Source organism: Balaenoptera ricei, chromosome 12 (genome assembly GCF_028023285.1).
Source record: "Balaenoptera ricei isolate mBalRic1 chromosome 12, mBalRic1.hap2, whole genome shotgun sequence".
NCBI classification, from domain to species: Eukaryota; Metazoa; Chordata; class Mammalia; order Artiodactyla; family Balaenopteridae; genus Balaenoptera; species Balaenoptera ricei.
In genome coordinates this window covers 58252931-58277363 of record NC_082650.1, presented here as the reverse complement: position 1 = coordinate 58277363, position 24433 = coordinate 58252931, and the positions used below count along the sequence as shown (strand labels likewise).

Below are 24433 nucleotides of genomic sequence, written 5' to 3'. Positions count from 1 at the left end.
TGAGTAATATTCCATTGTATATATGTGCCATATCTTCTTTATCCACTCATCTGGCAATGGGCACTTAGGTTGCTTCCATGTCCTGGCTATTGTAAATAGAGCTACAGTGAACATTGTGCTACATGACTCTTTTTGAATTATGGTTTTCTCAGGGTATATGCCCACTAGTGGGATTGCTGGGTCCTATGGTAGTTCTATTTTTAGTTTTTTAAGGAACCTCCATACTGTTCTCCGTAGTGGCTGTATCAAGTTACATTCCCATCAACAGTGCAAGAGGGTTCCCTTTACTCCACACCTTCTCCAGCATTTATTGTTTGTAGATTTTCTGATGATGGCCATTCTGACCGGTGTGAGGTGATACCTCACTGTGGTTTTGGTTTGCATTTCTCTAATGATTAGTGATGTTGAGCATCCTTTCATGTGTTTGCTGGCAATCTGTATACCTTCTTTGGAGAAATGTCTATTTAGGTTTTCTGCCCGTTTTTGGATTGGATTATTTGTTTTTTTGTTATTGAGCTTCATTAGCTGCTTGTATATTTTTGAGATTAATCCTTTGTCAGTTGCTTCGTTTGCAAATATTTTCTCCCATTCTGAGGGTTGTCTTTTCATCTTGTTTATATTTCCTTTGCTGTGCAAAAGCTTTTAAGTTTCATTAGTTCCCATTTATTTATTTTTGTTTTTATTTCCCTTTCTCTAGGAGGTGGGTCAAAAGGGATCTTGCTGTGATTTATGTCATAGAGTGTTCTCCCTATGCTTTCCTCTAAGAGTTTTATAGTGTCTGGCCTTACATTTAGGTCTTTAGTCCATTTTGAGTTTATTTTTGAGTATGGTGTTTGGGAGTGTTCTAATTTCATTCTTTTACATGTAGCTGTCCAGTTTTCCAGGGACCACTTATTGAAGAGGCTGTCTTTTCTCCATTGTATATTCATACCTCCTTTATCAAAGATAAGGTGACCATATGTGTGTGGGTTAATCTCTGAGCTTTCTATCTTGTTAAATTGATCTATATTTCTGTTTTTGTGCTAGTACCATACTGTCTTGATTACTGTAGCTTTATAGTATAGTCTGAGGTCCGGCAGCCTGACTTCTCCAGCTCCGCTTTTCTTTCTCAAGATTGCTTTGGCTGTTCGGGGTCTTTTGTGTTTCCATACAAATTGTGAAATTTTTTGTTCTACGTCTGTGAAAAATGCCATTTGTAGTTTGATAGGGATTGCATTGAATCTGTAGATTGCTTCAAGTAGTATAGTCATTTTCACAATGTTGATTCTTCCAATCCGAGAACATGGTATCTCTCTCCATCTGTTTGTATCATCTTTCATTTCTTTCATCAGTGTCGTATAGTTTTCTGCTTACAGGTCTTTTGTCTCCTTAGGTAAGTTTATTCCTAGGTATTTTATTCTTTCTGTTGCAGTGGTAAATGAGAGTGTTTCCTTAATTTCTTTTTCAGATTTTTCATCATTAGTGTATAGGAATGCAAGAGATTTCTGTGCATTAATTTTGTATCCTGCTACTTTACCAAATTCATTGATTAGCTCTAGTAGTTTCCTGGTAGCATCTTTAGGATTCTCTATGTATAGTATCATGTCATCTGCAAACAGTGACAGCTTTACTTCTTCTTTTCCAATTTGGATTTCTTTTATTTCTTTCTCATCTCTGATTGCTGTGGCTAAAACTTCCAAAACTATGTTGAATAATAGTGGTGAGAGTGGGCAACCTTGTCTTGTTTCTGATCTTAGTGGAAATGGTTTCACTTTTACACCATTGAGAACAATGTTGGCTGTGGGTTTGTCATATATGGCCTTTATTATGTTGAATTAAGTTCCCTCTGTGCCTACTTTCTGGAGAGTTTTTATCATGAATGAGTGTTGAATTTTGTTGAAAGCTTTTTCTGTATCTATTGAGATTATCATGTGGTTTTATCATTCAATTTGTTAATATGGTGAATCACATTGATTGATTTGCATATACTGAAGAATCCTTGCATTCCTGGGATAAACCCCACTTGATCATGGTGTATGATCATTTTAATGTGCTGCTGGATTCTGTTTGCTAGTATTTTGTTGAGGATTTTTGCAACTATGTTTATCAGTGACAGTGACCTGTAGTTTTCTTTTTTTGTGACATCTTTGTCTGGTTTTGGTATCAGGGTGATGGCGGCCTCATAGAATGAGTTTGGGTGTCTTTCTCCCTCTGCTATATTTTGGAAGAGTTTGAGAAGGATAGGTGTTCACTTTTCTCTAAACGTTTGATAGAATTTGCCTGTGAATCCATGTGGTCCTGGGCTTTTGTTTGTTGGAAGATTATTAATCACAGTTGCAATTTCAGTGCTTTTGATTGGTCTGATAACATTTTCTATTTCTTCCTGGTTCAGTCTCAGAAGGTTGTGCTTTTCTAAGAATTTGTCCATTTCTTCCAGGTTGTCCATTTTATTGGCATAGAGTTGCTTGTACTAATCTCTCATGATCCTTTGTATTTCTGAAGTGTCAGTTGTTACTTCTACTTTTTCATTTCTAATTCTATTGATTTGAGTCTTCTCCCGTTTTTTCTTGATGAATCTGGCTAATGGTTTATCAATTTTGTTTACCTTCTCAAAGAACCAGCTTTTAATTTTATTTATTTATTTATCATTTCCTTCATTTCTTTTTCATTTATTTCTAATCTGATCTTTATGATTTCTTTCCTTCTGCTAACTGTGGGGTATTTTTTGTTGTTCTTCTTTCTCTAACTGCTTTAGCTGTAAGTTTACGTTGTTTATTTGAGATTTTTTTTGTTTCTTGAAGTAGGATTGTATTGCTGTAAACTTCCCTCTTAGAACTGCTTTTGCTGCATCACATAGGTTTTGTACCATCATATTTTCATTGTCATTTGTTTCTAGGTATTTTTTTATTTCCTCTTTGATTTCTTCAGTGATTTCTTGGTTATTTAGTAGCATATTGTTTAGCCTCCATGTGTTTGTATTTTTTACAGTGTTTTTCCTGTAATTGATATCTAGTCTCAAAGTGTTGTGGTTGGAAAAGATACTTGATATGATTTCAATTTTCTTAAATTTACCTAGGCTAGATTTGTGACCCAAGATATGATCTATCCTGGAGAATGTCCATGAGCACTTCAGAAGAAAGTGTATTCTGCTGTTTTTGGATGGAATATCCTATAAATATCAATTAAGTCCATCTTGTTTAATGTGTCATTTAAAGCTTGTGTTCCCTTATTTATTTTCACTTTGGTTGATCTGTCCATTGGTGAAAGTGGGATGTTAAAGTCCCCCACTATGATTGTGTTACTGTCAATTACCCCTTTCATGGCTCTTAGCATTTTCCTTATGTATTGAGGTGCTCCTATGTTGGGTGCATAAATATTTACCATTGCCATATCTTCTTCTTGGATGGATCCCTTGATCATTATGTAGTGTCCTTCTTTGTCTCTTGTAATGGTCTTTATTTTAAAGTCTGTTTTGTCTGATAAGAGAATTGCTACTCCAGCTTTCTTTTGATTTCCATTTGCATGTAATATCTTTACCCCTCCCCTCACTTTCAGTCTGTATGTGTCCCTAGGTCTGAATTGGGTTTCTTGTAGACAGCATATATACGGGTCTTGCTTTTGTATCCATTGAGCCAGTCTGTGTCTTTTGGTTGAAGCATTTAATACATTTACATTGAAGGTAATTATCGATATGGATGTTCCTATTACTATTTTCTTAATTGTTTTGAGTTTGTTTTTGTAGGTCTTTTCCTTCTCTTGTGTTTCTTGCCTAGAGAAGTTCGTTTAGCATTTGTTGTAAAGCTGGTTTGGTGGTGCTGAATTCTCTTAGCTTTTGCTTGTCTGTAAAGGTTTTAATTTCTCCGTCAAATCTGAATGAGATCCTTGCTGGGTAGAGTAATCTTGGTTGTAGGCTTTTCCCTTTCATCACTTTAAATATGTCCTGCCACTCCCTTCTGGCTTGCAGAGTTTTTGCTGAAAGATCAGCTGTTAATCTTATGGGGATTGCCTTGTATATTATTTGTTGCTTTTCCCTTGCTGCTTTTAATATTTCTTCTTTGTATTTAATTTTGGTAGTTTGATTAATATGTGTTTTGGCATGTTTCTCCTTGGATTTATCCTGTATGGGACTCTCTGCACTTCCTGGACTTGATTGACTATTTCCTTTCCCATATTAGGGAAGTTTTCAACTATAATCTCTTAAAATATTTTCTCAGTCCCTTTCTTTTTCTCTTCTTCTTCTGGGACCACTATAATTCGAACGTTGCTGCATTTAATGTTGTCCCAGAGGTCTCTGAGAGTGTCCTCAATTCCTTTCATACTTTTCTCTTTATTCTGCTCTGCGGTAGTTATTTCCACTATTTTATCTCTCAGGTCACTTATCTGTTCCTTCTGCCTCAGTTATTCCACTATTGATTACTCGTAGAGAATTTTTAACTTCATTTATTGTGGTATTCATCATTGTTTGTTTGCTCTTTCGTTCTTCTAGGTCCTTGTTAAACGTTTCTTGTATTTTCTCCATTCTATTTTCGAGAGTTTTGGATCATCTTTACTATCATTACTCTGAATTCTTTTTCAGGTAGACTGTGTATTTCCTCTTCATTTGTTTGGTCTGGTGGGTTTTTACCTTGCTCCTTTATCTGCTGTGTATTTCTGTGTCTTCTCATTTTGCTTAAATTACTGTGTTTGGGGTCTCCTTTTTGCAGGCTACAGGTTCGTTGTTCCTGTTGTTTTTGGTGTCTGCCCTCAGTTAGTGAGGCTGGTTCAGTGGGTTGTGTAGACTTCCTGGTGGAAGGGACTGGTGGCTGTGTTCTGGTGGATGAGGCTGGATCTTGTCTTTCTGGTGGGCAGGACCATGTCAGATGGTGTGTTTTGGGGTGTCTGTGAACTGAGTATGGGCAGCCTGTCTGCTAATGGGTGGGGTTGTGTTCCTGTCTTGCTAGTTGTTTGGCATGGGGTGTCCAGCAGTGTAGCTTGCTGGTCGTTGAGTGGAGCTGGGTCTTAACGTTGAGATGGGATCTCTGGGAGAGCTCTCGCTGATTGATATTACCTGGGGCCAGGAGGTCTCTGGTGGACCAATGTCCTGAACTCAGCTCTCCCACCTCAGAGGCTCAGGCCTGACACCTGGCCGGAGTACCACCACCCTGTCAGCCACACGGCTCAGAAGAAAAGGGAGAAAAAAATGAAAGAAAGAAAAATAAAATAAGATAAAATAAAAGAAAATAATAATGTTAAAATAAATTTTTTTTAATATTATTAAAATAAAAAAATTAAAAAGTAATAAAAAAAAGAAGAGGGCAATCAAACCAGTACATATCCACCAATGAGAACAAGCGCTAAAAAGTAAACCTAGATAACCATGTAAATCAGAAACTAGTCAGTCTCATACAGCAAACCCCAAGTCTACAGTTGCTCCCAAAGTCCACCGCCTCAAGTTTGGGATGATTTGTTGTCTGTTCAGGTATTCCACAGATGCAGGGTTACATCAAGTTGATTGTGGAGATTTAATCTGCTGCTCCTGAGCCTGCTGGGAGAGATTTCCCTTTCTCTTCTTTGTTCACACAGCTCCTGGGGTTAGGCTTTGGTTCTGGCCCCACCTCTGCGTGTAGGTCGCCTTCTGGTGTCTGTTCTTCGCCCAGACAGGAGGAGGTTAAAGGAGCGGCTGATAAGGGGGCTCTGGCTCACTCAGTCTGGGGGGATGGAGGGGTACGGAATGCAGGGCAAGCCTGCGGCGGCAGAAGCCAGCATGACGTTGCAGCAGCCTGAGGCGCACTGTGTTTTCTCCTGGGGAAGCTGTCCTTGGATCACAGGACCCTGGCAGTGGCGGGCTGCACAGGCTCCCAGAAGGAGAGGTGTGGAGAGTGACCTGTGCTTGCACTGAGGATTCTTGGCGGCTGCAACACCAGCAGCATTAGCATTTCATGCCCGTCTCTGGTGTTTGTGCTGATAGCCACGACTCGGGGTGGAGATCTTAGCATGGTAATGAAGCAAGGATAGCTCTCAGATACATCCAGGTTTCACCTGTGCAGGCTCTTTCCTGTGGTCAAGTTGGAGCTGGTTCCAGGGAGGTTGACCACTGTACATCTCTCAAAGTACAGCTGCAAAGCATCTCTGCCAAACACCAGCTACTTTTGAAACAAAAACAGAAAAATCAGGACAGGTGTCCTTTAGCTCTCAGGGTTTGGTGTGGAAATAGACCTAAATCAAGGCAAGGAAAGGGGAGACTTTTAGCCTGCTTCCCCCACTATTGTGGATCTACCCAGTTCAGTCTGGTTTTGCTGAGGGCCTTTGTGGCGTCCTGTTGATAAAACACAACTACTGTAGCCTGTTATGGTTAAAAACCGTTTCTGTGCTGGGAAAATCATCAGATCTGGGGACCTGGGACCTGGGCTGCAAAGCATGGGTGACAAGTCATTTTAGAGTAGTTGTGTATGGGTTCCAAACTCAGGAGAGAGGTCTGGGTTAGGGGTAGAGATTTGGGAATTATCAGTGACAAGTTTGAGATTAAATCATCCAAGGAGAATATGTATAATAAAAAAAAGAGAACAGAGAAAAGAACCTTAGGAATGCCAGTATTTTGTGAATGAGTAAAGGAAAAGGAGCCTATAAAAGTAGAAAGAAAGGTCTTAAAGTTAGGAGGAAGATCAGGCCAATGTGATACATGGAGACCAAGGACTAGGAGTGTTTCAAGGTAGAATGTGCTTAGGGGAATGGAATTCCTGAGAGGGCTAAGTAAGGTATGACCTGAAAGTTGTCAATTGTATTTAAGAAAGTTCCCTTTTATTCTCACTTTGTAAGTAGGCGTTAAAAAAGCCACTAGTGGGTATTAAATTATCTAATGCTTTTTTCTGCCTGTATTGACACAACAACAAAAACAACAATATTAGTAATAACTAATGCTTATATAAAGCTTGCTATGTGCCAGGCATTGTATATTAATGCTCTGTATATTAACGCATTGTATCAGAGTCCTGGTGGGAAGCACATTGTGGGTAGTTGAAAACACTTTAATGAAGGGACTGTTTTTGATGGTCTTGTTAAGATTAAAGGGAACAAACAGTAGATGGTGAAACACTCTGGGGCTAACAAAGTGGGAAGCTGTTACCCCTCTAAGCCTTAAAGTGCAGGAAAAACAGTGGTTACTAGAACCTAGTGAGGAAAACCACTAAACAGGACTGATGTCCTTAGGTTTAGGGATGCAGCTATTATGAAATTGCGGCCTGGAGTGGAGGAGGCACATGATTACTACCGTTTTCTTTTCCTCTGAGCAACCAGTCTCCTGCTGGTGCTTGAAACCCACAGAGAGCAAGAATGCCTGGTAGTTGTAGTCCGTACAGGCCAGCCTGCTGAGACACAGATCAGGGTGAGGAAGACAGGAGGATAGATCTGAAGGACCAAATGTAAAATATCTAGCATACCCATTTGATCTTCACAGCAATCCTGACTAAGTGCTATTGTTTTTACTAGTTTGTAGATGAGGAAACAGACACTGAGGCACAGAGAGGTTAAGTCGCTTGCTCAAAGTCACACAGACCGTAAGTACTGAAGCCAGTTGCATGCTTACCTCATTAATTGTTATACTTTCTTCTTTACTGATATATGTTTAAGGTTGCAAATACTATTTCAGATGCATTCTACCCAATTGAATATACAGTATTTCCACTATTTTCAGCTGAAAATATTTATTTATTTTTCTTATGACTTCTTTTTTGTCCCCTTGATTATTTAGAAGGACATGTCAATTTTCAAATGCAAATATTTAATTTTTGTTACTGAGTTCTTTTAAATTTGTTTGGAATGGAAAATGTAATGGTTATAATCCCAGCCCTTTGAAATTTATTGAGACTAGCACTATAAACACTTTTTTGGTGAATTTTGTCATTGTTCTCTGTGAGCTTGAAAGTAATATGTATTCTGCAATTGCTGAATCTAGTTATTTATATATGTTTATGTATATAAAGCTTGTCAATTACATAAATTGAAATTTTCAGTATCTTTACTAGACTTACTTAGACTTACTTGTCTGCTTAGATTAATTTTTTCTGTAATTCTGTAATTCTCTTGATTTTTGCTATTTATATTTAAAGACAATGCCACTATTTTATCAGGATTTTTATATATTTTAAATATTTAAAATTTTATAATTATATATTTTAATATATTTAATATATTTTCTGGATTTTTATGTATTTCTGAATCTTTTACTGTTAAGTAGTGACTTTTTTATCTTTAATAACTATTTTTTGCCTTAAAATCTATTTTGTCTCATACTGAGAGTGACACCACTTTCTTTTGGTTAGTGTTTGATTTGTATATCTATTTCCATCATTTTTCTTTCAGTGTGTCTGAATTCTGTAAGTTTTTTTTGTATCTTAGATGTATCTTTTGTAAAGAGAGTTTAAAAAGAAATCCATGATAGGAATCCAAGGAATTAGTCATAATATTTGTCTTAAGTGGAACATTTTTTTTCATTTATATTTATTGTAATTATTAAAGTATTTGAATTTATTTCTACAACCATATTTTGTGCTTTTTGATTACCATGTTTCTTCTGTACTTCTTTTTTCTGTTCTTGCCTTCTCTTGGATTAGTTGATTATTTTTAGATGATAGCCACAGTATCTATTCAATACAATATTAATCTTTATTCATTACAGATTCAAATACATTAAATTAATTAAAGATTCAAACACTAAAGACCTTTTAGAGCCCATTGAAACCAAGTTTTATTCTGTTCAAGATTCAGAGCCAGGTAATAAATCTTTGTATGATTTATCAATTTCACTGATTACTGGAATGCTGCAGTATTTTCCCCAATATTCTATTCTTTATTACATTCCAAGCCTTATAATACCGTATGCACTTACTGCCAATCTTGGGTCTCTTTGGGCTAAACTGGCCTTTTTAGAAGGAGTCCTCACTCTGACAAGAGGTGCCATTTCCAGATATGTGGATTCAGCATAGCTGACTGGAACAGGCAGCCCAGCAGGAGCAGCAGCAAACCGTAAAATCCACAATTTTAAAGTGTCAGGATAAGTATTTCATGGACGCATCCTGTTACTCTAAAATCAGATCAACTGGGAACATACTCTCCAGCCAAATATTGACAGGTGCAGCTACTGCCACGGCTCTGCTGTTCTTTCTCTAATCTGCCCATCTGCTCCCAGGATTCCTCTGTTTCTCTTAGAAATATTCCCTCTTCTGCTTTCTTTAGCCTCAAATTCTGCACTTTGTTGTTTAAGACAAGGGCCACACAAACAAGTCAAAAGAGACAGGAACAGAGCTATTATTATGTAATTAGAGCAGTAAAGGCAGCCAGTCTGAATAACTCCATCTTGCAAACTGGTTTTCTTGTCTGTATTAGTCTAATTTACCCAATATTCTCTGAATTTGGGGGGATTTTGCTGCCTGTACATAAGCAAATAAGATAACTAAGCTGTTAGTAATGGATAAAAATGTTTAAATGAATTCATTCATCTAGAAGTTTTCATGAGCATCATTTAAGTACTAAACACTATTTTTCCTTCATAGTAGTTAACAAAACACATATTTTGTGCTCTCCAGAGTTTATTAAAAGCAGTATTTATTAGAGACATCTTTATAATTATTAAACTTTGGCATGAATTATTGGGTTAAATTTTTAGTAAGAATCAGAAGAAAAAATTGTCACATGGCTGGTTATGATGTGTCCCTTGTAGGCTGTACTAGAGATAGCTTATAGGCTGCACAAAAACAGGGGATGGGCTAAATCTGGCCCATAGGCCAGAATTTGCTAAACTTTGCCTTAGAACAATCATAGAAAAGATTTATTATCCTCATTTTTCAGAAGGAATGGACCGAGAGAACTTAAGTCAAAGTAGCAGAGCTTTAAATATATTTCTAGAATTTTTTCTCTTATTTCACAAAAGCCTATGTGACTCTCCCTTTCTCGGTTGTACAGGTTTCTAGGAGGGACGGGGAGAAAAACTGCAATGTTGTGTGGAAAACTAGGGGAGGTGGGGACTCCTAAGATAAATGACATCTATATATCATTAAAATCCTGTGTCTGTAAAAGCCTATCCTCTCTGGAGTTGGGGACTCATGTGGCTAGTACCTCCCTACCTTCCTGAAAGCAGTTCTAGCTAGGCTGATTCCATCCTAATCTCAAGAGTAACAACGAAATGGTTTGAGTGTCTCCCACACCCTTTTCTCTTGTTAGTCAAACACCTTTGGGTTCTTAGATTCTTCACATTCTTCCTAATATCCTGGGAAACCCCTACTCAAGGAGAAATATCATTATACTAAATTGTTAATGAGTGAGGAATCTAGAGATGTTCCCCTTCCCAAGGATTTGCTTTTTTTTCTCTTTTTAAAAAATTGATTAATTAATTAATTAATTAATTAATTAGGCTGCGTTGGGTCTTTGTTGTAGCACCCTGGCTTTCTCTAGTTGCAGCGAGTGGGAGCTACTCTTCGTTGCGGTGCGCGGGCTTCTTACTGAGGTGGGTTCTTTTGTTGTGGAGCATGGGCTCTAGGTGCATGGGCTTCAGTAGTTGTGGTGTGTGGGCTCAGTAGTTGTGGCTCACAGGCTGTAGAGTGCAGGCTCAGTAGTTGTGGCACACGGGCTTAGTTGCTCCGCAGCATATGGGATCTTCCCGGACCAGGACTCAAACCTGTGTCCCCTGCATTGGCAGTCAGATTCTTAACCACTTCAGCACCACTGCGCCGCCAGGGAAGTCCAGGATTCGCATTTTGACTTGGAACAGAGCCCTGTGCCGCAATATTTAATATCTTATTACTATTTCTATTATCCATGGGTAATGTGGGTGAGGAGAATATTTTTGAGGGTCCCATAAACAGATGTCAGTACTTTATATCTTACCAAGATATTGACTTTAAGCCAATGTTCCTTAACTTAAAAGTATTCCTCAATTTACTGTTAAACCCTTTCCCACCTTGCTGGAATCTTTTTTTTTTTTTTTTTTTTTTAAACCTTTACTGGGGTATAATTGCTTTACACTGGTGTGTTAGTTTCTGCTTTATAACAAAGTGAATCAGCTTTACATATACATATATCCCCATACCTCCTCCCTCTTCTGTCTCCCTCCCACCCTCCCTATCCCACTCCTCTAGGTGGACACAAAGCACCGAGCTGATCTCCCTGTGCTATGTAGCTTCTTCCCACTAGCTATCTATTTTACATTTGGTACTACATATAAGTCTATACCACTCTCACACTTCATCCCAGCTTACCCTTCCCCCTCGCCGAGTCCTCGAGTCCATTTTCTACATCTGCGTCTTTATTCCTGTCCTGCCCCTAGGTTCTTTAGAAACATTTGTTTTTTCTTCTTACATTCCATATATATGTGTTAGCATACAGTATTGGTTTTTCTCTTTCTGACTTACTTCACTCTGTATGACAGTCTCTACGTCCATCCACCTCACTACAGATAACTCAATTTTGTTTCTTTTCATGGCTGAGTAGTATTCTATCGTATATATGTGCCACATCTTCTTTATCCATTCATCTGTCAGTGGACACTTAGGTTGCTTCCATGTCCTGGCTGTTATAAATAGAGCTACAGTGAACATTGTGGTACATGACTCTTTGAATTTTGGTTTTCTCAGGGTATATGCCCAGTAGTGAGATTACTGGGTTGTATGGTAGTTCTATTTTTAGTTTTTTAAGGAACATCCATACTGTTCTCCATAGAGGCTGTATCAATTTACATTCCCACCAACAGTGCAAGAGGGTTCCCTTTTCTCCACACCCTCTCCAGCATTTATTATTTCTAGATTTTTTGATGATGGCCATTCTGACTGGTGTAAGGTGATACCTCATTGTAGTTTGGATTTGCATTTCTCTAATGATTAGTGATGTTGAGCATCCTTTCATGTGTTTGTTGGCAATCTGTATATCTTCTTTGGAGAAAAGTCTATTTAGGTCTTCTGCCCATTTTTGGATTGGGTTGTTTGATATTGAGCTGCATGAGCTGCTTGTAAATTTTGGAGATTAATCCTTTGTCAGTTACTTCATTTGCAAATATTTTCTCCCATTCTGAGGGTTGTCTTTTCATCTTGTTTATGGTTTCCTTTGCTGTGCAAAAGCTTTTAAGTTTCATTAGTTCCCATTTATTTATTTTTGTTTTTATTTCCATTTCTGTGGGAGGTGGGTCAGAAAGGATCTTGCTGTGATTTATGTCACAGAGTGTTCTGCCTATGTCTTCCTCTAAGAGTTTTATAGTGTCTGGCCTTATATTTAGGTCTTTAATCCATTTCGAGTTTATTTTTGTATACGGTGTTAGGGAACGTTCTAATTTCATTCTTTTACATGTAGCTCTCCAGTTTTCCCAGCACCACTTATTGAAGAGGCTGTCTTTTCTCCATTGTATATTCTTGCCTCCTTTATCAAAGATAAGGTGATCATATGTGCGTGGGTTTATCTCTGGGCTTTCTATACTGTTCTATTAATCTATATTTCTGTTTTTGTGCCGGTACCATACTATCTTGATTACTGTAGCTTTGTAGTATAGTCTGAAGTCAGGGAGCCTGATTCCTCCAGCTCCATTTTTCTTTCTCAAGATTGCTTTGACTATTCGGGATCTTTTGTGTTTCCATACAAATTGTGAAATTTTTTGTTCTGTTTCTGTGAAAAACACCATTTGTAGTTTGATTGGGATTGTACTGAATCTGTAGATTGCTTTGGGCAGTATAGTCATTTTCACAATGTTGATTTTTCCAATCCAAGAACATGGTATCGCTCTCCATATGTTTGTATCATCTTTCATTTCTTTCATCAGTGTCTTAAAGTTTTCTGCATACAGGTCTTTTGTCTCTTCAGGTAGGTTTATTCCTAGGTATTTTATTCTTTTTGTTGCAGTGGTAAATGGGAGTGTTTCCTTAATTTCTCTTTCAGATTTTTCATTGTTATTGTATAGGAATGCAAGTGATTTCTGTGCATTAATTTTGTATCCTGCTACTTTACCAAATTCATTGATTACCTCAAGTAGTTTTCTAGTAGCATCTTTAGGAATTCTATGTATAGTATCATGTCATCTGCAAACAGCTTTACTTCTTCTTTTCCTATATCGATTCCTTTTATTTCTTTTTCTTCTCTGATTGCTGTGGCTAAAACTTCCAAAATTATGTTGAATAATAGTGGTGAGAGTGGGCAACCTTGTCTTGTTCCTGATCTTAGAGGAAATGGTTTCAGCTTTTCACCATTGAGAACGATGTTGGCTGTGGGTTTGTCATATATGGCCTTTATTATGTTGAGGTAAGTTCCCTCTATGCCTACTTTCTGGAGGGTTTTTATGATAAATGGATGTTCAATTTTGTTGAAAGCTTTTTCTGCATCTATTGAGATTATCATATGGTTTTTCTCCTTCGATCTGTTAATATGGTTTATCATATTGATTGATTTGCATATATTGAACAATCCTTGAATTCCTAAACGCCACTTGATCATGGTGTATGATCCTTTTAATGTGCTGCTGGATTCTGTTTGCTAGTATTTTGTTGAGGATTTTTGCATCTGTGTTCATCAGTGACATTGGCCTGTAGTTTTCTTTTTTTGTGACATCTTTGTCTGGTTTTGATGTCAGGGTGATGGTGGCCTTGTAGAATGAACTGAGGAGTGTTCCTCCCTCTGCTATATTTTGGAAGAGTTTGAGAAGGATAGGGGTTAGTTCTTCTCTAAATGTTTGATAAAATTCACCTCTGAATCCATCTGGTCCTAGGCTTTTGTTTGTTGGAAGATTTTTAATCACAGTCTCAATTTCAGTGCTTGTGATTGGTCTGTTCATATTTTCTATTTCTTCCTGGTTCAGTGTCGGAAGGTTGTGTTTTTCCAAGAATTTGTCCATTTCTTCCAGGTTATCCATTTTATTGGCATAGAATTGCTTGTAGTAATCTCTCATGATCCTATGTATTTCTGCAGTGTCAGTTGTTACTTCTCCTTTTTCATTTCTAATTCTGTTGATTTGAATCTTCTCCTTTTTTTCTTGATGAGTCTGGCTAATGGGTTATCAATTTTGTTTATCTTCTCAAAGAACCAGCTTTTAGTTTTATTGATCTTTGCTATTGTTTCCTTCATTTCTTTTTCATTTATTTCCAATCTGATCTTTATGATTTCTTTATACCTGCTAACTTTGTGGGTTTTTTGTTCTTCTTTCTGTAATTGCTTTAGGTGTAAGTTTAGGTTGTTTATTTGAGATGTTTCTTGAGGTGAGATTGTATTGCTCTAAACTTCCCTCTTAGAACTGCTTTTGCTGCATCCCATAGGTTTTGGTTTGTCGTGTTTTCATTGTCATTTGTTTCTAGGTACTTTTTGATTTCCTCTTTGATTTCTTCAGTGACCTCTTGGTTATTTAGTAGTGTATTGTTTAACCTCCATTTATTTGTATTTTTTACAGATTTTTTCCTATGATTGATATCTAATCTCATACCGTTGTGGTTGGAAAAGATACTTGATACTATTTCAGTTTTCTTAAATTTACTAAGGCTTAATTTGTGACCCAAGATATTATCTATCCTGGAGAATGTTCCATGAGCACTTGAGAAGGAAGTGTATTCTGCCGTTTTTGGATGGAATGTCCTATAAATATCAATTAAGTCCATCTAGTTTAATGTCATTTAAAGCTTGTGTTTCCTTATTTTCATTTTGGATGATCTGTCCTTTGGTGAAAGTGGGGTGTTAAAGTCCCCTACTATGATTGTGTTACTGTCGATTTCCCCTTTTATGGCTGTTAGCATTTGCCTTATGTATTGAGGTGCTCAATGATTTGCATTTGCATGGAATATCTATTGCCATCCCCTCACTTTCAGTCTGTATGTGTCCCTAGGTCTGAAGTGGGTCTCTTATAGACAGCATATATAAGGGTCTTGTTTTTGTATCCATTCAGCCATTCTATGTCTTTTGGTGGGAGCCTTTAATCCATTTACATTGAAGGTAATTATCGATATGTATGTTCCTATTACCATTTTCTTAATTGTTTTGGGTTTGTTATTGTAGGCCTTTTCCTTCTCTTGTGTTTCCTGCCTAGAGAAGTTCCTTTAACATTTGTTGTAAAGCTGGTTTGGTGGTGCTGAATTCTCTTAGCTTTTGCTTGTCTGTAAAGGTTTTAATATCTCCATCGAATCTGAATGAGTTCCTTGCTGTGTAGAGTAATCTTGGTTGTAGGTTTTTCCATTTCATCTCTTTAAATATGTCCTGCCACTCCCTTCTGGCTTGCAGAGTTTTTGCTGAAAGATCAGCTGTTAACCTTCCCTTGTATGTTATTTGTTGTTTTTCCCTTGCTGCTTTTAATATTTTTTCTTTGTATTTAATTTTTGATAGTTTGATTAATATGTGTCTTGGCGTGTTTCTCCTTGGTTTTATCCTGTATGGGACTCTCTGCACTTCCTGGACTTGATTATCTATTTTCTTTCCCATATCAGGGAAATTTTCAACCATAATCTCTTCAAATATTTTCTCAGTCCCTTTCTTTTTCTCTTCTTCTTCTGGGACCCCTATAATTCAAATGTTGGTTTGTTTAATGTTGTCCCAGAGGTCTCTGAGACTGTCCTCAATTCCTTTTCATTCTTGTTTCTTTATTCTGCTCTGCGGTAGTTATTTCCACTATTTTATCTTCCAGGTCACTTATCCATTCTTCTGCCTCAGTTATTCTGCTATTGTTTCCTTCTAGAGAATTTTTAATTTCATTTATTGTGGTGTTCATCATTGTTTGTTTGCTCTTTACTTCTCAGTCCTTGTTAAACGTTTCTTGTATTTTCTCCATTCTGTTTCCAAGATTTTGGATCATTTTTACTGTCATTACTCTGAATTCTTTTTCAGGTAGACTGCCTATATCCTCTTCATTGTTTGGTATTGTGGGTTTTGACCTTGTTCCTTCATCTGCTGTGTGCTTCTGTGTCTTCTCATTTTGCTTAACTTACTGTGTTTGGGGTCTCCTTTTCACAGGCTGCAGGTTTGTAGTTCCCAATGTTTTTGGTGTTTGCCTCCAGTGGGTAAGGTTGTTTCAGTGAGTTGTGTAGGCTTCCTGGTGGAGGGGACTGGTGCCTGTGTTCTGGTGGAAGAGGCTGGATCTTGTCTTTCTGGTGGGCAGGACCGCAGCCGGTGGTGTGTTGTGGGGTGTCTGTGACCTTATTATGATTTTAGGCAGCCTCTCTGCTAATGGGTGGGGTTGTATTCCTGTCTTGCTAGTTGTTTGGCATAGGTTGTCCAGCACTGTAGCTTGCTGGTGGTTGAGTGGAGCTGGGTCTTAGCGTTGAGTTGGAGATCTCTGGGAGAGCTTTTGCTGTTTGATATTACGTGAAGCTGGGAGGTCTCTGTTGGACCGATGTCCTGAATTCGGCTTTCCCCACTCAGAGGCACAGGACTGACTCCTGGCTGGAGCACGAAGAACATGTCAGCCTCGTGGCTCAGAAGAAAAGGGAGAAAAAAAGAAAGAAAGAAAAAAAAAATAAAATAAGGTTATTAAAATAAAAAATAAAAAAATACTAGGAAAAAATTATAAAGTAATAAAAAAAAAAAGAAAAAAAGAAAGGACAGACAGAAACCCAGGACAAATGGTAAAAACAAAGCTATATAGACAAAATCACACAAAGAAGCATACACATACACACTCACAAAAAGAAAAAGGAAAAAAAATTATATATCTATATATAAGAAAAACAAAGGAAGAGAGTAACCAAATCAATAAACAAATCTATCAATGATGATATACTCTAGATACTAAACTAAGATACACATAAGACCAGAAACAAATTAGATGCAGAAAGCAAACCCCAAGTCTACAGTTGCTCCCAAAGTCTACTCCCTCAATTTTGGGATTATTCGTTGTCTATTCAGATATTCCAGAGATGCTGGGTACATCAAATTCATTGTGGAGATTTAATCCACTGCTCCTGAAGCTGCTGGAAGAGATTTCCCTTTCTCTTCTTTGTTTGCACAGCTCCTGGGGTTCAGCTTTGGATTTGGCCCTGCCTCTGCGTGTAGGTCACCTGAGGGCATCTGTTCCCCACCCAGACAGGATGGGGTTAAAGGAGCAGCTGATTAGGGGGCTCTGACTCACTCAATCTTGAAGGAGAGAGGGGTACGGAATGTGGGGTGAGCCTGCGGCGGCAGAGGGCAGCATGATGTTGCAGCAGCCTGAGGTGCACCGTGTGTTCTTCCAGGGAGGTTGTCCCTGGATCACGGGACCCTGGCATTGGCGGGCTGCACAGGCTCCCGGGAGGGGCGGTGTGGATAGTGACCTGTGCTTGCACACAGGCTTCTTGTTGTCTGCAGCAGCAGCCTTAGCATTTCATGCCCGTCTCTGGTGTCTGCGCTGATAGCCGCGGTTTGCGCCCATCTCTGGAGCTCGTTTAGGCGGTGCTCTAAATCCCCTCTCCTCGTGCACCCCGAAACAATGGTCTTTCGCCTCTTAGGCAGGTCCAGACTTTTTCCCGGACTCCCTCCCGGCTAGCTATGGCGCACTAGCCCCCTTCAGGCTGTGTTCACGTAGCCAGCCCCAGTCCTCTCCCTGGATCTGACTTCCGAAGCCCAAGCCTCACCTCCCAGCCCCCATCCGCCCCAGCCTGTGAACAGACAAGCCTCTCGGGCTGGTGAATGCTGGTCGGCACCAGTCTTCTGTGCGGGAATCTCTCCACTTTGCACTCTGTACCCCTGTTGCTGCGCTCTCCTCCGTGGCTCCGAAGCTTCCCCCCGCCACCCCCTATCTCCGCCAGTGAGGGGCCTTCCTAGTGTGTGGAAACTTTTCCTCCTTCACAGCTCCCTCCCAGAGGTGCAGGTCCCGTCCCTATTCTTTTGTCTCTGTTTTTTCTTTTTTCTTTTGCCCTACCCAGGTACGTGGGGAGTTTCTTGTATTTTGGGAAGTCTGAGGTCTTCTGCCAGCATTCAGTAGGTGTTCTGTAGGAGTTGTTCCACATGGAGATGTATTTCTGATGTATTTGTGGGGAGCAAGGTGATCTCCACGTCTTACTCCTCTGCCATCTTGAAGGTCTCCCTTGGAATCTCTTATTGTTTTATCACTAGAAGAAGGAGGTAGGGCCTAAATACTTGTATATATAAATGTTTCAATGAAATAATAGTTTGTATTTTAGTATGCATCATATTTGCTAGGTAGTATTATACCACAGTGCAATAAACTTGTATTTGTGAAGTATTCATAAACTCAATAAAAATACAGCCAAAAGACAGCAGTATCAATGATTCCCACATTGTAGAGAAATATGACCCAGACATTTTATAAGATTTTATTTTTCAGTGTCAAGAACAGAGGTCACGGATGAAAGTATGCTGACAGGAGACAGTGTGTATGTGTGTTTGTGTGTGCTTACACATGTGCAGAAAAATGGCAGTGTATCAGTTGTCTACTGTTCGTAACAGACTACCCCCAAAATCTAGTGGATTAAAGTAACAATCACTTATATACTAATGATTCTTTAATTTTGGCTAGCGATTCTTCTGCTGATCTTGCTTGGAGTCACTCCTGTATCTGTGGTCATCAGGGGGTTCAGTTGTGGCTGGAGGGTCCATAGTACATCCCTTGCATGTCTGGGGCTCTTGCCTCAGGTTGCTTGGTTCTCCTCCATGTAGTTTCTCCAGCAGGATAGTTTGGTGGGAGTATTCCAAAAGAACATGTGCCAGTGTTCTAGTACTTATTAAGTCTCTGCCTCTGTTGTATTTGCTGTGTTTTACTGGCCAAAGCAAGGCATATGGCCATACTGAGAGTCAGTGTGGGAGCAGACTACACAAAGATGTGGCCACCAGGAGGGGTGATTCATGGGGGGTTTTATGGTAGTGATAAGATCTCCCTCCAAAATGTTATGTTGAAAAGTTGATGATTCTTACTATTGCAGAACAAATGATCTATAATGTATGTTTCACAACTTTATAAAATATATAGATGATATATGTAGATGATTTCAAGTATTACTCTGTTTAGTGTTCTGTGCTATGGCATTCTAAACAATTAAAATTGTTTTCCTAAGATGTCATGACCTTGCAAGAGGGTAGAGGACATGTAGTGGAGCTGCCTTACAGTTTGATAGTGTACTATGAATGCTCTACAGTGCTTGGGAGAATTTTGGTTAAAAACATGAGCCTTAATTGCCAACTCTGCCATTTGCTGAATATCGGACAAACTCTAAACCTCTCTGTCTGAATTTTGTTAGCTATAGTAGTTGATAGTAAGAGTTTGAAGGACATTTACATACTTCTCCCAGTGACTGGCACATATTAAACCATGAAAAATATATCTATTATTATTATTTAATAGTAGTAGAGAAAATTTTCACTGTGTATTCTTCCTAGATTCTTCAATGACTCATCATCCAACTTCTTTACTAATTTAGAAATAATGAAATTATTGTTATATATGTTACATGTCGGTGCCACCACCACAAAACACAATAAGCAGTTTATTTCCAGTTGGCTTCCTTTCCAACTGGATCTGCTGGCTTGCACATACCTCATCTCCTAAGATTTCTCTCCTGAAATGAACTTGGGGATCATAAAAATTTTGTAGATATTTGTGTACCCCTATCTCTTACCATCCTGCCTTTTATAAAGCCCAAGATGACAGAGTAGTGGAAATCTGAGAATTTGGATTCAGGGAGAGCTGTGTGGAAATCCCACTACTGTCACTTACAGCTATATGACTCAAGTTTCAGTTTTTCATCTGTAAAATGGGAATAGTAATATAGCATTAGCAGGGTTGTAAGAATTCGAAAAGATAATATTTTTTAAATGGCCAGTACAGAACTGGGCTAAATAAATGGTTGCCTTTACAATTAATTTAAATGTGCTTTTGCAGGATTATGTAGATTCATTATCTAATCACAGTCTAAAAAATGAGCCTTATGACACCTTGGTGTATAAGAATATTTCGGCTGCCAAAGCTATCACTGTAAGTTTTAATCAAAGATTCCAGATAACTGTGATTACTTTGCATTTCTGTGTCAAGATTGCCTCAGGACATATCCAAGAACAAATAGCCTACTGTCGGGTAGAAATATGGAAACAGACTTCGGAACGCTCGCATGCAGCTAGCTCACCATGACTGTTTCTCAGACACTTCAAAACTACTCCAAAAAACATAAAAGACAGAAGGAGATACCAGGGAATATTTATAGAAAATAATCAAGAGAAGATAAATTAGCTTTAGAAGTGTTCTATAATAATTTTCAACTGATATGCCTTTTCAAATGAATGTAATAGTTTTAGAATTTTGAGGAAAACTGTACAAAGCAAAACAAATATCTCAGCAAATTAAACAAAACCCCATTTCTTCCCCTGTCCTAAAGACTTGACCTGATTATGTTCAGCCTATTTTAAAGTGACATACACTCTTTATAGCCTTCAGGTTACTATTTAATAAACTGCACATCTTCACTGCAATTAATAGAATCCTAGAAGACTGACAGCATTAAAGATTTTTCTAAAAGCATCAGGATTGTGGAGGGCCATGGTATAGTGGGGGTGAAAGATATAATATCTACCTTACCAACCAACTTCAGGTTTCCTGGTTCCCTTTGGTCCAAAGTGACTGACCTGGGAGCTGGAGAATGCAGCCTGTGGAGGTCAGCACCTCTTAGATACAGAGCTGAGCAAAGGAAGAGCTCAGAAGGAATCTGAGGGCAAATAGGTGAGCCAAAAACTGGCACAGGAAGCCCAATCCAGAGGGGCTTATATTCTACCACAAGAAGAAAGATGATCAACGGTAAACATATTAAGTAAATTATTACATATCATGTTAGAAGATGATGAGTGCCAACAGGGAGAAAAAAAAAGAGAGCAAGCCAAGAGGGATTGAAATTGCCAGATGGGAAGAAGAGATTAGGTTGCAGAGTTAGACAGGATTTCAGGGCATGTTTCATTGAGAAGGTGAGCAAAGACTGGAAAGAGGTGAGGAAGTCAACCACATAGTCATCTGGGGATGGAGTGTTCCAGGTCGAAGAAGCAGTAGGGATGGAGTGTTCCAGGTCGAAGAAGCAGTAAGTGCAAAAGAGCCCTAAGATGGAGTGTGTTGGGCAAGGTCAGGGACAAGCAGGGAGGCCAGTGTGGCTGAAGCAGTGAGTGAGGGGGAGGATGGTAGGAGAAAGGTTCAGAGGGCCAACTGGAGCTGTGTCACATAGAGGTTTACAGGCCATTATGAGGATTTTTGGATGGATCTACTCTGTGTGAAATGGAGAGCCTTGGCAAGGTTTTGAAGAAAGGGACATTGCATGACTTAGGTTTTTACAAGATCCGTCTGGCTGCTGAACCAGGAATAGTCTATAGGATGGAGGTGGAGGAGGCAAGGGTAGCAGCCCAGAAACCTGTTAGGAGGCTTTTGCAATAATCCTGGTGGGAGATGATGGTGGCTCAGTCCACGATGGGAACAGTGTTGGAACCTGAGATGGTCAGAAGTGTTTTACCCTGAGTATCTTTTGAATGTAGAGCTAACAGGATTTCCTAATGGAAGCTAACAAGGACTTTTTGGCATGTTTATTTTTGTGTAGTCCACCAGTGATTCCAAGTTTCTAATGATCAGATGAGCAATCAGTTATAATCCTTCCCAGCTGCTCAAGGCAGCACACTGAATCATGCACTGATGCATTTGACCTTCCAGGCACGCTGGGACTGAGGCAGAAGGGGCAAGGAGGGGTGGGATTTGAACATGGACTCCTCTTGTAAGGAGCTAAGGAGGAACAGCCTCACAGACAGTGAGGGGCTGGTAGCTGACAAGGGAGGCTCATGGAGGTGAGAATGAAAGGTTGGGGTTCAGGATGCTTTGTGTCCCCTGAAGCCTTTTATTTATCCCTATCCCTGTTTCCATAGGGTCTTACTCTTTTCTTCATCCATACTGTAACTTTTACCTAAAAGGAACCTGAAGAGGCTCTAAACTTCAGTGGACATAATTCAACAAGTTACTCACCCAAACCTTAAGTGAGGTTTCTGGCCACCTTAGCCCTGAAGTTTCAAGACTTAAGAAATTCTTTATTCTCTTCAGAGGCAGTCTCTAGTTATCAGTTTGTTTCTTAAGCCAAATATTTAGGGATAAAACTTGTCATTCTCTTTAATCTGTTCAGTGCCACTGGGAGAGGTGTCACCAGCAGGTCTTGATGTTCACAATTCTTTCTCACCATGTGGCCTTCCATATCTTGCCCTCACTGCTGCAGCCTCCTCCAGGGGACACTTTTTTGTTTGTCAAGTTTTCTAGTTACAAGCAACAAAACCAAATCTGACTATTTTAGCTGCAGACGAATTTATTGGAAGATAGCTCATAGGATTGATGGAAACACTGACGGATTAAGCTTAGGAATGGCAATCAGTAAGGCACTTGCAACAGGCAGTGCAGCCGAGGTCATGCCTCAGAGTAGCCTCTTTGGGTCCTGCTGGAGGCTTCCAGCCTCTGCTTGCTGACTGGAGCTGGCATAGCTCTGATCTGAGATTCCACATTAGATTTCAGTCACTGAGCATGTGCATCACACCTGCAAGGTTTCCATTCCCCAGTGGAAACACCAGTTGGCTGACCTTAGATTATATACCTTCCCTTTGTCTGAGGGCGAGGAGAGGAAGTTCCTGGGAATCAGAATGGGAGACTTCACTCACAAGGTACAATGAGGGATTTTCCTCCAGAAGAAAGTATTTGGATGCTGAGTAGCAAAACATAACAATGAAATGAAATAATGCAACTGGAAACATTTAAAAGAAAATACATTTGCATAGAAAAGCGTAATGACTGCATATGCCTTGCATTTGCACTAACGGACTCACACCGTGCTCTATCCTGATACTTTTCTATCTACAATGTTATTACTGTTGACTTGGAAATTTTCTCCTTTCTTAAAAATAAACTTTTAAGAGTTCTTCACTGTTTATCGTCTCTTCCCCTCTTCTTGCTCAACTTTTATTTCTTCCAGTGCATAAGCATCCCTTTTTTTCTTTTCCTTTCTTTTTTTGCTTCTTTTCTTTTTGAATTTATATTCTGTTTCTCCCTACTTATTTTATCAAAAATATCTTGCATATATCTTGTTTTCCTTTCTTATCCTATTATAAGAAATGCACTAATTAGCACCTAAGTGAAGTCATGTAGTTCTGTTTATTTTCAATCCTCCTTCACCATTAACTCCCTCTCCATCCCCTGACCTTGACCATTATCTCTTTCAGTGTTTTCTACCATTTCCCAGGTATCCAGGGGTTCCATGTATTCCAAAGAGATAGCAATCGACCTCAGAAAGGCAGTGCAGTACGGGGGCTAAGGGTGTGTCCTCTGGAATCAAACTGCTGGTATCAGTTGTATCATATAATAGTAATGATACCTACTTTATTGGGTTGTTAAGAAGTTTAAATGAGTGATTACTTGTTATGTATCTAGAACAGTGCCTGTAACACAGCAAGCACAGTGTGGGTGTGAAGCTACTATTATTATTACTGTTTTCTGTATCAAAGTGTACCTGTTCCTTGTCCCGTTATTCCAAAGCCCTCTTCTCTGATTTCTAAAATATTAAGATGATGTCATTATCATAATGTGGTCATGGATTTAAATGGTTTACAGTGTGATCTCAGTCAAGGCAACATATCTCTATTTTGACAGGAGGCTTACAGAACTATGAATGTCTTAACCAAAAGAGGTGTTAATGTTTTTTTGGCATGCCAGTGAAGGTGCCCACTAAGGAAATGGGCCTTTAAGCCTTTTGATAGTCTTTGTAAGTAACATAGTAATGTTTAGTTTCCTTTATAATTAGATCTTTTAAACTGTCAGGTATCTCTCCAAACCCAGACTGCAACATTTTATTTTGAAAATTTTCAAACACACAACTAAGTTGAATGAATTTTACAGTGAATGCCTCTATTTCTACTGTAGATTCCTGGAATCTACATTGCCATTTTTTCCCCCTATTTTGTGCATCATTAGATTTAGTTGTAGTAGGGAAGCAACATAGAAAGTGTAAAGAATATGAGCTTTACATTCAGAGGCCTGTATTTAAATCCCTTTTCTTGGCTTAGAGCTATATTCCTATGGTTGATTTCTTAAACTCTTCGAGTTTAGTTTCTTTAGCTATAAAATGTGAACACTAATACTTACTTTAAAGTGTTGCTGTGAAAATCAAATGACATAGCTTAGGTGCATAATAAGCACTAAATAAACGTTAATTCTTTTACTTTTTTGTATTTTTTACATTGTTTATTTATTGTCATTTAAAAAATAATTACACTCCAGTTCATTGGCCTTTCTTTAGTGTTTTCCATCTTTCAAATCCGTGAAAGAAATTGGACAACTGATTTAAACAAACATGTTGGAAACTAGCTATTGTGGTAACTTATTATGGGTTAATCCTTTTTGATTATATACTTTCATGACCTTTGGGTATTCTGTTTAGCTTTTTGGGGCCTTCTCTGTCATCTCAAGTGAGATTTTATTATTTAAACCTCTCTATTTTATTTTCTTGGCATGCAATTGGCATTTATTTCTTTGCTTCAATATTTG

The 24433-nt window shown here is 38.7% G+C and overlaps 1 long non-coding RNA gene across 1 annotated transcript in view; it reads left to right on the top strand.

Annotated features, from left to right (window-relative positions):
* The window catches only part of LOC132376349 (uncharacterized), a 327639-nt gene that overhangs the window by 175633 nt on the left and 127573 nt on the right, over positions 1-24433 (top strand). Inside the window, exon 4 of the long non-coding RNA XR_009506277.1 lies at positions 7444-7511. This is a non-coding gene — a long non-coding RNA (uncharacterized LOC132376349). The remainder of the gene's footprint in view (positions 1-7443; positions 7512-24433) is intronic.